This window comes from Pristiophorus japonicus, chromosome 1, assembly GCF_044704955.1.
Source record: "Pristiophorus japonicus isolate sPriJap1 chromosome 1, sPriJap1.hap1, whole genome shotgun sequence".
NCBI classification, from domain to species: domain Eukaryota; kingdom Metazoa; phylum Chordata; class Chondrichthyes; family Pristiophoridae; genus Pristiophorus; species Pristiophorus japonicus.
Genome location: NC_091977.1, coordinates 369278255 through 369296182, shown reverse-complemented (window position 1 = coordinate 369296182; position 17928 = coordinate 369278255).

The following is a 17928-nucleotide window of genomic DNA, read 5'->3' as shown; positions in this document are numbered from 1 at the left end:
GACGGCACCAACGCGAAGACGGAGACAATCGAGAATGCACCGAGGCCACAGAACGTGATGGAGCTGTAGTAGTTTCTGGGATTCTTGAACTACTTTGGTAACTTCTTACTGGGTCTCAGCACACTGCTAGAACCACTACATGACTTACTACGAAAAGGGGACGAATGGGTTTGGGGCAAAAGTCAAGAAAATGCCTTTGTAAAAGCGAGAAAATTGTTATGCTCAAAGAAATTGCTTGTGTTGTATGATCCATGTAAGCGTTTCGTACTTACATGTGATGCGTTGTCATATGACATCGGGTGTATATTGCAACAAGCTAACGATTTCAGGAAACTGCAACCAGTTGCTTATGCATCCAGGAGTCTGTCTAAGGACGAGAGAGCCTACAGCATGATTGAAAAAGAAGCATTAGCCTGTGTCTATGGGGTAAAGAAAATGCATCAATACCTGTTTGGGCTAAAATTCGAATTGGAAACTGACCATAAGCCATTTATATCCCTGTTTTCCAAGAGTAAAGGGATAAATAGCAATGCACCGGCCTGCATCCAGAGATGGGTGCTCACATTGTCCGCATACAACTACGCCATCCGCCACAGGCCAGGCACAGAAAGCTGCGTTGATGCTCTCAGCAGGCTGCCATTGCCCACCATGGGGCTGGAAATGACGCAGCCCACAGATTTAGCCATGGTTATGGAAGCATTTGAGAGTGAGCAATCACCCGTCACTGCCCAGCAGATCAAAACCTGTGTGCTTCACGAGAGCTGGTCCAGTATCCCAGTGGAAATGCAGGAAGAGATAAAGCCGTTCCAACGGCGCAAAGATGAAATGTCTATACAGGCAGACTGCCTTCTGTGGGGCAATCGAGTAGTGGTCCCCAAGAAGAGAAAAGGCACCTTCATCAATGACCTCCACAGTACCCACCCAGGCATCGTAATGATGAAAGCGATAGCCAGATCCCACGTGTGGTGGCCCGGTATCGATGTGGACTTAGAGTCCTGCGTTCACAGATATAATACATGCTCGCAGTTAAGCAATGTACCCAGGGAGGCGCCGCTAAGTTTATGGTCTTGGCCCTCCAAACTGTGGTCTAAGGTACACGTCGACTATGCAGACCGGTTCTTGGGTAAAATGTTCCTTGTGGTTGTAGACGCATATTCCAAGTGGATTGAATGTAAGATAATGTCGATTAGCACGTCCGCTGCCACTACTGAAAGCCTGCGGGCCATGTTTGCCACTCATGGCTTACCCGATGTCCTGGTGAGCAACAAAGAGCCATGTTTTACCAGTGCTGCATGTTCAAAGAGTTCATGATCCGTAACGGGATAAAACATGTCACATCTGCCCCGTTTAAACCAGCGACCAATGGTCAGGCAGAGAGAGCAGTGCAAACCATCAAGCAAGGTTTGAAGGGGGTAACTGAAGGCTCACTGCAGACTCACCTATCACGAGCCCTGCTTAGCTACCGCATGAGTCCCCACTCACTCACTGGGATCCCACCTGCTGAACTGCTGATAAGAGCACTTCAGACAAGGCTCTCGTTAGTTCACCCTGATCGACATGAACAGGTAGAGAGCAGGCGGCTTCAACAAAGTGCATACCATGATAGCGCAAATGTGTCACGCGAGATTGAAGTCAATGATCCTGTATTTGTATTAAATTATGGTATTAAAGTGGCTTCCCGGCACTGTCGTGGCCAAAGAGGGGAGCAGGGTGTTTCGGGTCAAACTTTCAAATGAGCTCATCCACCGGAAACACTTGGACCAAATCAAACTCTGATTCACGGACTATCCTGAGCAACCCACCTTGTACCCTACATATTTTAATCCCCCAACATACACACCAGTGGCAACCGGCACCACGGTTGACCACGAAGCAGAACCCATCATCCACAGCAGCCCTGCAGGGCCCAACACACCAGGCAGCCCAGCAAGGCCAGCTGCACAGCAGCCCAGCGAGGGACCAACAAATGCTTCAACAGCACCAGCTTTCACACAGGGACGATCAACCAGGGCAAGAAGGGCCCCAGATCGACTCACATTGTAAATAGTTACACAATTGACTTTGGTGGGGAATGTTGTTATTTATATGTACTTGTTTTTACTGTGTACAGCCACCAGAGAGCTCATCCCCTGGAGTCCCAAGGGATCCCATAATCCCTTGGGAACACAGGTAATTAAGGAGGCTTCACACGTTGGAGAGGCATTCTCGAGACCTGCAATAAAAGACTATGGTCACACTTTATTTTGAGCTCATAGTGTTCAGTCTGACTCTTTCTCCATACACAACAGTAACTTGAGCAGCAGTTCACAATGGGTTGTGCAGCGCTGCTGTGTTGAAAGGCTCTTTCCCTCTCTTAAAGGGAAGGGTCATCGCTGCAGGCTCTGCAAAATCGAAACTTACCTTCACCCTGATGGCAGCTATAATCCGGCGTGATCAGCCCAATGAGTGCCAGGCTGATCAATCATGGGCAAAGACTTGCAACAAACCTGAAAGTGAGCAGTTACATTTATTTTTAACTTACCTTGGACACCTCGCCTCGAATCATAACCCTTGAAGCGCCCGGCCTCTCAATGGACACCTACTACAGCTGCTGGTGTTTTCGTCTGTCGATGCTGCAGGGGGAGAAAACAAAGTTCGGGTCCGGTGCGATGTGCATGGCGATGACATCACGATCTCCAGGCGAAGGATGCACCGCCGTACCACCGCTGCAAACCACCCATCGAGTTTGGCAGGAGTCGATGTTATCACTGAGCCCGGTCGGTACCTGGTGAGTGCCGCAATATCGCCCCCCCAGAGGCGATAATGGGAGGTGATAAAGTGACCAATTTCTAGGGTGTAATGTCTGTAAGCTTGTAATGTTTGTAGCTCCACATTGTGGACGTGGACATATTGTATACTGCAACTGCAGAGTTAATAATTAAACAGAACCAGGCAGATTCCAGAGGATTCCGAGAGAGCTGTCTGCCATGTTAGGAGCTGTGTGTGCTGTGCTCTGTGAATATATCACATTTGGCGATGAGATGGGATTTTCCGGATGATTTAAAGCTTAAATTTTGTTGGGGAAGAAATCAGCCAGCCGACAGAGAGACTTTGGAAGTTTCTGTTGTTGGAAAAAAGCTACAAAATCCGAGGTAAAATACAGCACACAGTGTGAACAGCTAGAGATTAAAATGGCAAGTGTAATCGGACATTTGGGGGAAATATAGACACGACCGGGAACGTTTTAAAGCGTATGTGCATCGGCTAGAAATGTATTTCATTGCAAATAACATAATTGAAGTTCCAGACAATGCAGCCCAGAACCGGGTTGTGTTGGAATGAGCCATGAACTCATTGAATGGCGGTGCAGGCTAGAAGGGCCGAATGGCCTACTCCTGCACCTATTTTCTATGTTTCTATGTAAGAGAGCGATCTTCTTATCGGACGCGGGTCCGGCATTGTACGAAACCCTTGTAAATCTGCTTGTGCCTGACGAGCCAAAGGACACAACGCTTAAAGAGATTTTAACGAAGCTGGAGCAGCACTATAACCCCAACGCGTTAGAAATTGCTGAAAGCTATCGTTTCAGGATTCACAATCAAAAGACTGATGAAGTATCAGTGATTACATCGTAGCATTAAAAAAGCTATCGATGCACTGTAATTTTGGAAACTTTCAAAACCGAGCATTACGGGATCGTTTTGTTTGTGGGGTGAAAAATGACACAATCAGAAGGAAGTTATTGACGACGGATGACTTGACTTTTGAGATTGCTTGTCAGACAGCGAGGTCGATGGGCATGGCCGAACAATATTCCCGATAATTAAATAATAATTACGGTCGTCAGTCAACCGAGGTAAATCACCTGCAGTTTCAAAGTAAAAGCTGGTGGGGGCCCAAAGTCTCAGAAACTGGAAATTCTAACAGAGCATCGAAGTCGTGCTATAGGTGCCTGGGACAACACATTGCTCAAAGTTGTCCATGCGATAAATGTAGCACTCAAATCACTGACTCCACACAGTCTTGTGTTGTAGTAATTGATGTGACCTTAGTCCTTTATTGTGTAACTCCAGAGTGACTCTCAGGTGTGGTGGGCAGCCTTTTATACTCTGTCTTGCAGATACTTCCAGGTCACCCATCACAGCGCCCTCTGTGGTGCCCCATTGTAACCATACATTTAATGTACCTGGACAATACAAAACATCTCACTCCCCCCCAGTTCCAAAAGCCATTGTCTGTAACCTCGGCCTTGTTCATCCTGGTTGATTTGTGAGTGTGAGTCCATGACCATCCACTTCCCTCTTCTCCCCCCCGCCCCTCCCCATGTAGAGATTATGCTTGCGATCCGGTGCAAGCATGTGGTATTTGCAGTCCTTACATGGGTGATGAAGTACACGAGCATAACCTCCAACAGAAAGCAGGTATACAAAGACAGTGCATTTGTATGGTATATATAGATGAATTGAAGAATTACAACAAAAGGTTGCAGGTACACTGAACAGTTATTTAATCCCAGCTCCACTGGGTGAGGTACGGTGGTGGCATACAGCCCCTTTTTACCCGAGGTAATGGGCTGCGCTGAGACAGGGTATCGCAACTAGTGCGTTGCCTCTGTTCTCAGAAAGTAGTTGCCTTTGCGGCTCATCTGCCACCGCTGAACCATTGCATGAATCACACAAAATCGGAAATCGCAATACTCCATTAGTCATGTTAGTCACAGATCCATTAACCCTTTTACTTGTACCTCGTGGTATTAACTCTTTTTGTAAATCACCCATCATTTTAAACACAGTAATCATTTCAGCATCAAAATATTAACTCCTGTCTTAAATCAAGTCATCATATAAATCACATTACTCATTTAGACTCGCTCTTGCCTTACAAAAGTCTCTTTGTGGGGACCGGCAACAGTGTAAGGCCCTTTTAAGACTCCCGGTTACATTTCCCTTTTAAGACACCATCTTGTTGTTCCCATGTGGCTTCCACTGGGCGTCACCATTTTAGTTGCTCTGCTTGCCTTTCTCTGCAGACTTCTGCTGCCGCGAGGCCTGCCACCATCTTGAGCTTGCTGTGCCCCTTTACATTGAAACAACTCCGTCAACAGTTGCAGCCGATTTGTGAAAAGGAGGTTCCAAGCCAAAAGAGACGTAGCGTGCCTGAACAAATGGCACAGAAAAGGCGTAGGTTAAACGCTCATTTTGTTGAGGAGCTTCCTGCAATTACTGAACCATTTGATAATGTGAGTAACTTGACTGCACTGCTGAGCGAGTTTGAGAAGAATAATTGTGCTGAAGCCGAAACCGCGGGACACTTGGGTGTCCTTGATTACTCGCACCGCGGAGATCTGCCCATACCTGGAGAACACTTCCTCCAGGGCCTGCTCGTCTGTGTCGAGGTTTAGACCGCCGATGAACAGCTTTCCTTCTCCGGACCCTTTTGCGAGGTTGGTTTCCCTGCTGAACTCTAGCCTGCTGCTGCCGACCAGTTCGCTCTCGACTCTCTCTCGGGACCCACCACACTTCGACCGTTCCCGGGAGCCACAACGCACCGGCCCCCACACCGCCGCATCCTCCGGAGCCAGCCTCAGCCTGCGGGCCGACGGTGCCTGCTGAAGCAGCCTGTCGAAGCCCTTCTTTCTCCTCCAGCTCGGTCGGCGCTGCTCTTTGGGAACACGGGAGACAGCGGTCTGTGGAGGAATGAAGTTTTCCCAGTTCCCATGGTCCTTCCCCATCCACCTCCTGCCGAGTAGCGTCGGCCCATCGCCTGCAATGATCCACAAAGGTAAACCATGCGTCTCGCCACCGTGAGATACCTGCACATCCGCTCTGCCAAGAACAGGCGTCAGTTCCTTGGTGTAGATGCGCAGCTTCGCCGTGACCGGGACCAGCTTGGGTCGTGCAGCTGGGTTGATCCACAGTTTATCAAAAGTTTCCTAACTCGTCAACGACTGACCCGATCCAGTGTCCACTTCCATAGTCACTGGGACTCTGTTAATCTTGACTTACAAAACCACGGGGACCGAATCGTCGGTACAAGTATACAGTCCAAACGCCTCATCTTCTTCTGCCTGCTCCTCGCTGGATGGTGGATCATCTACCATCTCCTCAGCCACATGGTGAGTCAGGTATTTACATTTTGCAACCAATGCAGTCAGTCAGACTGAGCAGGCACTTGGGTTTGTGGCTCTGGCTGGCTTCCCACAGGTGCAGAGCATCATCAACTTTACACATGTGGCATGTGACAATCAAGGCACCCCCAGATCACCCAGGAGTGTTTGTGAAGTGTAAGGGTTTCCACTCCCTCAATGTGAAGCTCATCTGCAAACGCAAAAAGATAATTATGCACATGTGTGCATTCGTCCTGCGCCAGTCCACCCTCCCTGAGCTCGTTTCACCTCCGAACTGACTTGCCAGCTGGCTGCTTGGAGACAAGGGGTATCGACAGAAGACATGGCTGATACGGAGCTGAAGCAATGAGGCCCAAGAGCGCTACTATCAAAGCCACATAATGATGAGATATATCATTGATTAAGCAATCAGGATGCTGAAGATGCATTTCAGATGCCTTTGCAGATCTGGAGGAGCCCTTCAAAATGCACCAGCCAGGGTCTTCTGAATGATCGTGGTGTGCTGCGCTCTGCACAACAAGGCACAGCAGTGAGGACTGGAGTTGCAGGAGGCAGCAAGGTGCAGAGCACAGTGCCTCTTCAGAGGAGGAAGAGAAAAAGTAACAGTAGGACGAGGAATAGCCATGGGACCAGTAGTGGCGCACATTGCTGCCCAGGATGCCCAGGATGGTCTCACAATGGCAAGATTTAATTAGGAAGCATCAGTGCACCCATATGGCAGTGACAGGCTGAACCCACTTTCCCCCTTCCCAACACAAAGAGGTCCTCCAATCAACAAAGCATCCCTTTCACAGACCGATTGCTCGGATTTAAGTCCTGTCTTACCATTCATCACAAGTCAGAAGGCCACTTTCCAGACAGAAAGCAAAAATAGGTAAAACAGAAAAATAGTACAAAGAAATTATTTTTATGTGGCTCAAAATTTAAACAGAAACTTAACATTATGCATTGTGTAACACACCCATGTGCATACCCTTATGCAACTAAAAATGTTGTATCTTCCCTTTTCTGCTACTCCTACATCATGTAACCCTTGTGGCTTCAGCAAAGGTAGCTTCAGGCTGCTCACATCCTTGCTTTGATTGCTGAAATGTTCTTGGTCGACATCCTATAAGTTTCGGAGCCTGTGAGGACCCTGCCAAAGACTGCTCCACCGATACCTGTGCAGGGGCAGACTCGACCATCAACACACAAGGCAGCATGTGGGGCTCTGACTGAGGGGAGGACAACTGGTGAGAAGTGAAAACACTTTGAGCAGAGTTCCCAATTCCATGTCCCCTTTCTACATCTTCCCTATCATGGCCCAGGCATTGCAGCAAGAACAGCCTTTTCTTAAAGCATGGCTGTCATTTTTTCCCTTAAAGGGGAACTGCTTTCTAAAATGAAAAAAATAGAAATAATTTAAAAATATGCAGTTTTCAACTCCTGGAGCTCAACTGCCTTCTGAAAAAATATTAACATTAAAAGGAATTACCAAATGGCACTCTTCAGCTCATAAAACTGAATTGCCTTCCGCACCTCAAAAAATGGGGGTCAACACTGTAAGAGAGCTTTTTATCCACATGGGCCAAAAGGCTCTCCAGAAAGTACGAGGTGGAACCAGATCACTGAGGCTGTCAATGCCAGCAGTGTCACCCCCACACCTGGCTTCAGTTCCCAAAGAAACGTCATTACCACAAACCATTAATCAAGGTCAGTGAATGCATCTTCAAAAGCAATCTGCTATTAGCCTCACTCACTGGAAAATGCAAGACCACCCTCTCCCCGCATCACTCACCTACCAACAATATGTACCAAACACAAGGCCCACCTCTAGCTTCACCTCACCTGCTTAGAGGAGACGGTGCAGGTCATTCTTGGTAGGGGGATGGCTGAGTCCTTGCCCAGCGGCAGGACTGAAAGAATACAAGATGCTGGTATGCTTATATATTTTCCTCCTTCTCGCATGCACTTCTTGCAACCCACCCTCTCCTCACCACAACTCTACCCTGGTGCCTTCCTCATTTCACACACCCAAGAAATGAAGATGATGATAGTGGATGCATTGGCTACAATCTACCAAATTCCCTGGATTCTGGAGAGGTCCCAGTGCATTGGAAAACTGCAAATGTTACACCCCTATTTAAAAAATGAGGGAGACAGAAAGCAGAAAACTATGGACCAGTTAGCCTAACATTTGCTGCTTCTTGCAAAATGCGAGAGTCCATTATTAAGGAAGCAGTAGCAGGACATTTGGAAAAGCATAATACCATCATCATCATAGGCAGTCGCTCGGAATCGAGGAAGACTTGCTTCCACTCTTAGCATGAGTTCTTAGGTGGCTGTACAGTCCATTACAAGAACCACAGTCTCTATCACAGGTCGGACAGATAGTCATTGAGGGAAAGGGTGGGCAAGGAGCCTGGTTTGCCGCACGCTCCTTCCGATGCCTGTGCTTGATTTCTGCATGCTCTCGGCGACGACACTAGAGGAGCTCAGCGCCCTCCCGAATGCACTTCCTCCACTTAAGGCGGTCTATGGCCAAGGACTCCCAGGTGTCAGTGGGGATGTCGCACTTTAGCAGGGAGGCTTTGAGAGTGTCCTTGTAACGTTTCCTCTGCCCGCCTTTGGCTCGTTTGCTGTGGACGAGTTCTGAGTAGAGCACTTGCTTTGGGAGTCTCATGTCTGGCATGCGAACTATGTGGCCTGCCCAGCGGAGCTGATCAAGTGTGGTCAGTGCTTCAATGCTGGGGATGTTGGCCTGGACGAGAACACTAATGTTTGTGCGTCCGTCCTCCCAGGGGATTTGCAGGACCTTGCGGAGACATCGTTGGTGGTATTTCTCCAGCGACTTGAGGTGTCTACTGTACATGGTCCATGTCTCTGAGCCATACAGAAGGGCGGGTATTACTATGGCCCTGTAGACCATGAGCTTGGTGACAGTTTTGAGGGACTGATCTTCAAACATTCTTTTCCTCAGGAGGCCGAAGGCTGGACTAGAGGCGGTGTTGTGTCTCATCATCAATGCCTGCTCTTGTTGATAGAAGGCTCCTGAGATAGGTGAAGTGGTCCACGTTGTCCAGGGCCACGCCGTGGATCTTGATGTTTGGGGGGGCAGTGCTGTGTGGCGAGGACAGGCTGGTGGAGGACCTTTGTCTTATTAATGTTTAGCGTGAGGCCCATGCTTTCATACACCTCAGTAAATACATCGACTATGTCCTGGAGTTCAGCCTCTGTGTGTGCACAGACGCAGGCGTCATCTGCGTACTGTAGCTCGACGACAGAGGTTGGAGTTGTCTTGGACCTGGCCTGGAGACGGCGAAGGTTAAATAGCTTCCCACTGGTTTTGTAGTTTAGCTCCACTCCAACGAGGAGCTTATCAACTGTGAGGTGGAGCATGGCAGCAAGGAAGATTGAGAAGAGGGTTGGGGTAATGATGCAGCCCTGCTTGATCCCGGTCCAGACATGAATTGGGTCTGTGATGGATCCGTTGGGAAGGATCATGGTTTGCATGTCGTTGTGGAGCTGGCGGAGTATGGTGACGTACTTTTGGGGGCATCCGAAACGGAGGAGGACGCTCCATAGACCCTCGAGGCTGACAGTGTCAAAGGCCTTTGTAAGGTCGAAGAAGGCCATGTATAAGGGCTGGCGCTGTTCCCTGCACTTTTCCTGCAGCTGTCACATTGCAAAGATCATGTCCATTGTGCCCCGAAGGGGATGAAATTTGCTGCCTGTGCGTGATTTCTTTTAACGTGGGGTGATCGTTGCATGCCGGCTACCACACGAGTTTAGCTGAGCGAGGTCTTGGTCCAGTGGCAAGGGGGTCCAGGACGACTGGAGACCAGGCCCTGTTATATGGGCCTAATTGCCTACAGCGAGGTGTTGGCCGCAGGCTTGGCGCTGGGTTGCTCCTTTGATGGTAGGTTGTCCAAGATTTGTCTGGGTGCAGGCATTGGGGGGGGCCAGTGGTGCACTGGGGTTCAGAATTGGGGGGAGGGGGGTCACAGCCATTGCACTCACCAGGTGCTGGAAGAGGAGAGGAGACCAGGCCACCAGTGGAGAAAGAGAGAGGTCCAGATGGGGGGGAGGAGGAGGTGGAGACCCGATAGCCAGGTCCAGCCACCCAGTCACCGCAGAGGTCCAGGTAGCGTCGAGTTGTCCAGCCGCTGCAGGAGGTCCAGCCGGGAGGCTCCAGTCGCAGCGAGTCAGCAGGAGGTTCAGCCAGGAAGTCCAGGTCGCGTCGAGTCATCCAACCGCTGCACGAAGTCCAACCGAGAGATCAAGATCTCGTCGAGTCAGCAGGAGGTCCAACCGGGAAACGTCGATGTGCGGTGTGGCGGAAGGCCTGAGGTAGGTCTGAACTTTGGGAATCGCGGGGTTGGGTTAGAATGGTGATTTAAGTCTTTAAGACCCCCTATTGAGGTCTATTAGGGCTAGGGCTGGGGCTTGGGGAAGTTTAGACAGTGGGAGCGGGGAGGTTGAGGGCCAAGGAGCTGTTTTGCAGGGGAGCCCCCTGGGGAGCTGCTATCTTCACCACACCACACGCACAGGAAAAGCATAATACAGTCAAGCAGAGTCAACTTGGTTTTATGACAGGGAAATCATGTTTGACAAATTTGCTAGAGTTCTTTGAGGATGTAACGAGTAGGGTGGATAAGGAGGAACTAGTGAATGTGGTGTATTTGGATTTCCAGAAGGCATTCAGTAAGGTGCCACATAAAAAGTTACTGCACAAGATAAGAGCTCACAGGTTTGAGGGTAATATATTAGCATGGATAGAGGATTGGCTAACTAACAGAAAACAGAGAGTCGGGATAAATGGGTAATTTTCTGGTTGGCAAACAGTAACAAGTGGGGTGCCACAGAGATCGGTGCTGGGTCCTCAACTATTTACAATCTATACTAATGACTTGGATGAAGGGACCGTGCATAATGTAGCCAAGTTTGCTGATGATACTGTAGGGTTGCAAAATTTGTGAGACAACCCTCCCAGTGTTTGGACTCATTGGAAAGGAAATTTAATTTGGAACTATCAACCAGAAAGTTTGAGATCCTGAAGTGCACATGGAAGAAACTACGAGTTTTAATCGAACTTTGGATTTTACAAGGCAGATTGGGTCCGTGTGGAAAGGGCTAAGAACTAAAGGATAGCTATCCTTCAAAGAAACCAATTTTGAGTATTGAAACTGTCTGGGGTATTGAAGCTAAACAAATTGTCTGGGGAATTGTGTAAACTCAAAAACTCTTCTCCCCGGGAGACATTAACATAGCAACAATCAACCCAGAGATAGCCAGTCATCACTCTGAGCAGGAAACCCATCCAGCGTATACATAATGACAATGGCACATCCAACCCACATGGAAAACCCAGGCCTAGGCAGACATTGCAAATACCAAAGCTAATTTTTCCCGATGAAGAAACAAATTTAAAGGATCGACACATCCGAGACAGGTTAACATTAATGGGCCCACCAAAATATGACAAAGAGATATCAAGTCCGCCAAAAATTAAACAAAGAATCGGGATTGATTTGGCGTGAAGATTAGAATGGCTCCTAAAGTATAACTGAGACCCTGGTTAACGAAAGTTTTTAGGCATCGGAGGCGCAGCATTAGGTGCATAGCATCATAGAGCATCAAGAAAGAGAGAGAGAACGCCGCAGCAGTTTTAACAAGCCTCTCCAGCCTCGACGACACTCCTGGGGCCACACTGCCCTGCTACCGAAAAGAAGAAGGAAGAACATCATCATGGCAGAAAGCAGCCCCAATAACTCCGGACATCGCCATCGCTGTAACAACTGACCACAACCAACGTGGTAACACCGAAAGCACCGCGATTGACCAATTCCAAAATCAAGACTCCTCAAGAAGAAACCAAAGATTCGAAAGTTTCCATTCTACAATCTAGTCCTAGCTACAAACAGTTGAAACATTACCTAAAAAGACTTTAAAACCTAGTTCTAGAAAGTGGGTACTCACCCCATCAGTCCAATACGTGCCCTACCGCATCAGCAGACACCACCCAACTAAAGACTACGCAGTCAGAAGACCTCTTCGACGTTCGGGGTACGGCAAACAGAATCTACAGAGTCCAGCAAACCCCAAAATCGTGAACCACCGCCAACGGATAATAAAGGATTGGTGAGCATAAACCCTGTCTGCCCTGGAGTTTAACCTAGTCAGAGTTAGGAATTGGGAGGTGGGAGGTGTATTATTTCTGTAACACCTTTTGAATGTGTGGTGAAGTGTTCTTTATTCTAGTCATTTCAAGCTCGACATTGTACTTTTCTTGTCTGTAATAAAATCAAAGTTCTTTGCACCAAAACAATTGTCTCTTGCACTTTGTCACATCCCCAAAATAAATCCAAAGTCTAGAACCCAGGGAGTGGGAGCGATTCGAACCACTCAGAAGGTCAGATGTGAACCTGACTCCAGACACCATCCCCTACATAATACAAAGATAGGTGGGAAAGAGAGTTGTGAGGAGGACACAAATAATCTGCAAAGGGATATAGATAGGCTAAGTGAGTGGGCAAACATTTGGCAAATGGAGTATAATGTGGGAAAGTGTGAGGTTATTCACTTTGGAAGGAAAAATAAAAAAGCAACTTATTATTTAAATGGAGAAAAGTTGCAAAGTGCTGAAGTACAGAGGGACCTGGGGGTTCTTGTGCATGAAACACAAAATGTAAGTATACAGGCATCAGGAAGGCAAATAGAATGTTGGCCTTTATTTCAAGGGGGATGGAGTATAAAAGCAGGGAAGTCCTGCTACAGCTGTACAGGATATTGGTGAAACCACACCTAGAATACTGCATACAGTTTTGGTCTCCTTATTTAAGGCGTGATATATTTGCATTGGCAACAATCAGAGAAGACTCACTAGGTTGATCCCTGAGATGAAGAAGTTCACCTATGAAGAAAGATTGAGCAGGTTGGGTCTATACTCATTGGAATGTCGAAGAATGAGAGATGATCTTATTGAAACATATAAGATACAGAGGAGGCTCGACAAGGTAGATGCAGAGAGGATGTTTCCATTCATGGGGGAATCTAGAACTAGGGGGCATAGTTTAAGAATAAATGGTCGTCCATTTAGAACTGAGATGAGGAGAGATTTCTTCTCTCAGGTTGTAAATCTGTGGAATTCTCTGCCCCAGAGAGCTGTGGAGGCTGGGTCATTGAATATATTTAAGGTGGAGATAAACAGATTTTTGAATGATAAGGGAGTGAAGGCTTATGAGGAGTGGGCAGGGAAATGGAGCTGAATCCGTAATCAAGTCAGTGATGATATTAAATGGCGGAGCAGGCTCGAGGGGCCAAATGGTCTACTCCTGCTCCTATTTCTTATGTTCTTATGATGATGATGATGGATGACGATGGATGACGGAGATGGAGGAGGATGGGCAGGAGAAATTTAACGACAGTGCAGTCCTTTTGTTGTCATCGCTTGAGCAAAACCCTTTCTTAACCTCGCACAGCTGAACATGCAACAGCAGCAGTAAGGACTCCCACGAACGATATTTAAAAGAATCATCAACTTTCAAGTAACTTGCTTTTTGATTTCTACTGGTTCTGAGTAAGTTTGTGGAACTGTTTGGAGCTTTCTAGCATTATTTAAAGTTGGTGAGGTGACAGGGAGTCGTGCTGCAAGTGGGGAATGCCTTGCTCCTGACTTTAAGGGTTCTGATCAGACCACTTGCTCCCAGTCATGGGTGCTTTAGTTGTTATCCCCCTTGGTCTGAAGCATGACTGGGAGATGGAAGCAGCAAGGAAGAGGACAAGCTGCTCACAGAGGGAGGAGTAGGAGGGGTGGAGGGCTCTCAGCAGGAGACATTACTTAACTAGGGTAATTGGAGAACGATTCCCTTACCTCAGCCTACGTCAGGGGCTGTGTCTGAGGCATCTGTGATTTACGAAGGAGGTGCTCACAGAAATCTGCCATCTCTTGTAATGAGAAATGCAGCCTCACACCAGGGTAATAACAGCGCTGCCAGTGGCGTGGTGTGAAGGTGACCATGGCCCTGAATTTCTTTGCGCGAAGTCCTTCCAGGCTGGGCAGGCGACTTTTGTAACATCTCGCATTTTGCTGTCAAGTGCTGCATAACAGAAGTGACAGAAGCTCTTTCTGCCATGAGAGGGGACTTCATTGTCTTCTCTCTTGCCAGGGAAATGGACTTCCCCATGGAGCAGGGCACCATTGATTGAATGCATGTGACTTGTGGGCGCTGTATATAAATGCTGCTTTGTACTGCAGTTGCAAAGGTAACCGCTCGTTGAATGCGCAAGCTCAGCACATCCTGATAGTGAATACCCAGTATCCTGGCAGAAGTCATCCCTTGTCCACCGAGCTCATGACACCGCTCTGCAACCAAACACACGTATGTTTACAACGAGAGCCATGCTGCCACATGAAACATCAGCGCAAACCATTGGCATCCTTGAACAATGTTTCCGCTGCCTGGAGGAGCCCTGCAGCATGTGTCCCAATTCGTTGGGGTCTGCTATAATCTACCTGGTAATCATGAGGGCACAGCCCTTGATGTAATGTATTTGCTTCATGGGTTCTTTGCTATTAAAAATCAGTTGGTTCATAACAAAAGGTTTAACAATCACACTACACTTGCCACCAAAGATACGGCAGGAGCAGGAGGAGGAGGCTGAAGAAGAGAAGGCAGAAGCGGAAGGAATGAAGCAACCCAGACAGCCTCTTTCTAACTGGGATATCCAGGAAAAAGAAAAAGAAAAAGAGAAAGAGAAAAAAAGAAAAAAAGAGAAAGAGAAAGAAAAAGAGAAAAAGAGAAGCAGCTTTTATTTCAGCATTGTGGCGAAGAGGATGCTGTGATGGTCAGTAACAGGGGAAAGGTAAGATGTGGACCAAATATCAAAAGGGAAATTGGGGTTGTGGTCACTGGTACCACAGTGGATGATCTTAGCCTGGAAATCCCGGCCACAAAGGATATATTGGGGTTGCATCCTCCTCTTCTCCTTCCTCCTCTTTGTTTCTTTTCTGCTTCTTCCACTTCCCTCTGCGAGCAGATACTGAAAATATGATCAAAGAGCAGAAAATGCTGGAAATATCAGCAGGTCAGGCAGCATCTCAACCTGAGACGTGAACACTGTTTCTCTCTCCACAGAAGCTGCATGACCTGCTGAGTATTTCCAGCATTTCCTGTCTTCTCAGAGGCCTTCTTTTACCATCGGAGGCCTTGAAAGCAGCACTCCATGCATACTTTAAACATGTTTAACAAGTATTGCACCAAGCCACTACTTAAATAAAATATAAAAACTACGCTACAAAAGCTTAAATGCAAACTTACCTGAAAGATGTGTGTGTCCCTTTAAGAAGTGCTGACAGCGTCTCTGTCGGTCTGCTGCACGCTTGCTTTTCAGAACGAGCTTCGGACCCCAGGGCTGAACTCTCGCAAAGGTTCATGTTCGGAGAGTGTGGTGTTAAGTCGGCATTGCATGCTGACTGACATCACGCTCTCCAGATTTTCATGTCCACAGACATCGCTGCTAACGACAGCGCTATGGCCCTCACCAAAATGGTGGCTGTCAAGTCCCGGGTAAGAGGAGGGTCTTAGAGTGGCGGCCATCATTTTTTTTTTATGGTTTCCGGCGCTAAAGGGTGGCGTTAAATAGCCCAATTTTTCCCCCTGTATTCCTTTCTAACTATCCACTGCAAAATAGTAACTGTGGGATAGAAACATAGAAACATAGAAAATAGGTGCAGGAGTAGGCCATTCGGCCCTTCTAGCCTGCACCGCCATTCAATGAGTTCATGGCTGAACATGCAACTTCAGTACCCCATTCCTGCTTTCTCGCCATACCCCTTGATTCCCCCTAGTAGTAAGGACTTCATCTAACTCCTTTTTGAATATATTTAGTGAATTGGCCTCAACAACTTTCTGTGGTCGAGAATTCCACAGGTTCACCACTCTCTGGGTGAAGAAGTTTCTCCTCATCTCGGTCCTAAATGGCTTACCCCTTATCCTTAGACTGTGACCCATTGTTCTGGACTTCCCCAACATTGGGAACATTCTTCCTGCATCGAACCTGTCTAAACCCATCAGAATTTTAAACGTTTCTATGAGGTCCCCTCTCATTCTTCTGAACCCAGTGAATACAAGCCCAGTTGATCCAATCTTTCTTGATAGGTCAGTCCCGCCATCCCGGGAATCAGTCTGGTGAACCTTCGCTGCACTCCCTCAATAGCAAGAATGTCCTTCCTCAGGTTAGGAGACTAAAACTGTACACAATACTCCAGTTGTGGCCTCACCAAGGCCCTGTACAACTGTAGCAACACCTCCCTGCCCCTGTACACAAATCCCCTCGCTATGAAGGCCAACATGCCATTTGCTTTCTTAACCGCCTACTGTACCTGCATGCCAACCTTCAATGACTGATGTACCATGACACCCAGGTCTCGTTGCACCTCCCCTTTTCCTAATCTGTCACCATTCAGATAATAGTCTGTCTCTCTGTTTTTACCACCAAAGTGGATAACCTCACATTTATCCACATTATACTTCATCTGCCATGCATTTACCCACTCACCTATCCTATCCAAGTCGCTCTTCAGCCTCATAGCATCCTCCTCGCAGCTCATACTGCCACCCAACTTGGTGTCATCCGCAAATTTGGAGATACTACATTTAATCCCCTCGTCTAAATCATTAATGTACAGTGTAAACAGCTGGGGCCCCAGCACAGAACCTTGCTGTACCCCACTAGTCACTGCTTGCCATTCTGAAAAGTCCCCATTTACTCTTACTCTTTGCTTCCTGTCTGACAACCAGTTCTCAATCCATGTCAGCACACTACCCCCAATCCCATGTGCTTATATTTGCACATTAATCTCTTGTGTGGGACCTTGTCGAAAGCCTTCTGAAAGTGCAAATATACCACATGAACTGGTTCTCCCTTGTCCACTCTACTGGAAACATCCTCAAAAAATTCCAGAAGATTTGTCAAGCATGATTTCCCTTTCAGAAATCCATGCTGACTTGGACCTATCATGTCACCATTTTCCAAATGCGCTGCTATGACATCCTTAATAATTGATTCCATCATTTTACCCACTACCGATGTCAGGCTGACCGGTCTATAATTCCCTGTTTTCTCTCTCCCTCCTTTTTTAAAAAGTGGGGTTACATTGGCTATCCTCCACTCCATAGGAACTGATCCAGAGTCAATGGAATGTTGGAAAATGACTGTCAATGCATCCGCTATTTCCAAGGCCACCTCCTTAAGTACTCTGGGATGCAGTCCATCAGGCCCTAGGGATTTATCGGCCTTCAATCCCATCAATTTCCCCAACACAATTTCCCAACTAATAAGGATTTCCCTCAGTTCCTCCTCCTTACTAGACCCTCTGACCCCTTTTATATCCGGAAGGTTGTTTGTGTCCTCCTTAGTGAATGTTGCAGCTTTAAAACGATTGTGCACCTGCATTCTCGCAATAGGTTGCTACTTTATGGAAAAGGTGCACTTTTTGTTCCTAATTTCTTTGTAATTATCAGCATAAGATTTGAAATAAGTGTTATTTTTATTCAGTGCAATGTAATGTTGCCTCTCCTGCTTTGCACCAGCTCTTGCTGCCAGCTGGGCACTCAGCACGGAATGGATGAACAGCATTATATTGGAATGGTGTTGGCTACTGAATGATACCATTAGACCCCACCTTTCATGTCTTATCCTGTGTTGCAGCTAATACACACACTTGCACTAACATGGCTTCTGAATAAGAACAGTGCTCAGCACATGGATTTATTGTTACGCCACTCCAGGGAGCAGCACGTGCTGGAGCAGGAGAGCAACGGCAGTGAAGAGTGACGTTG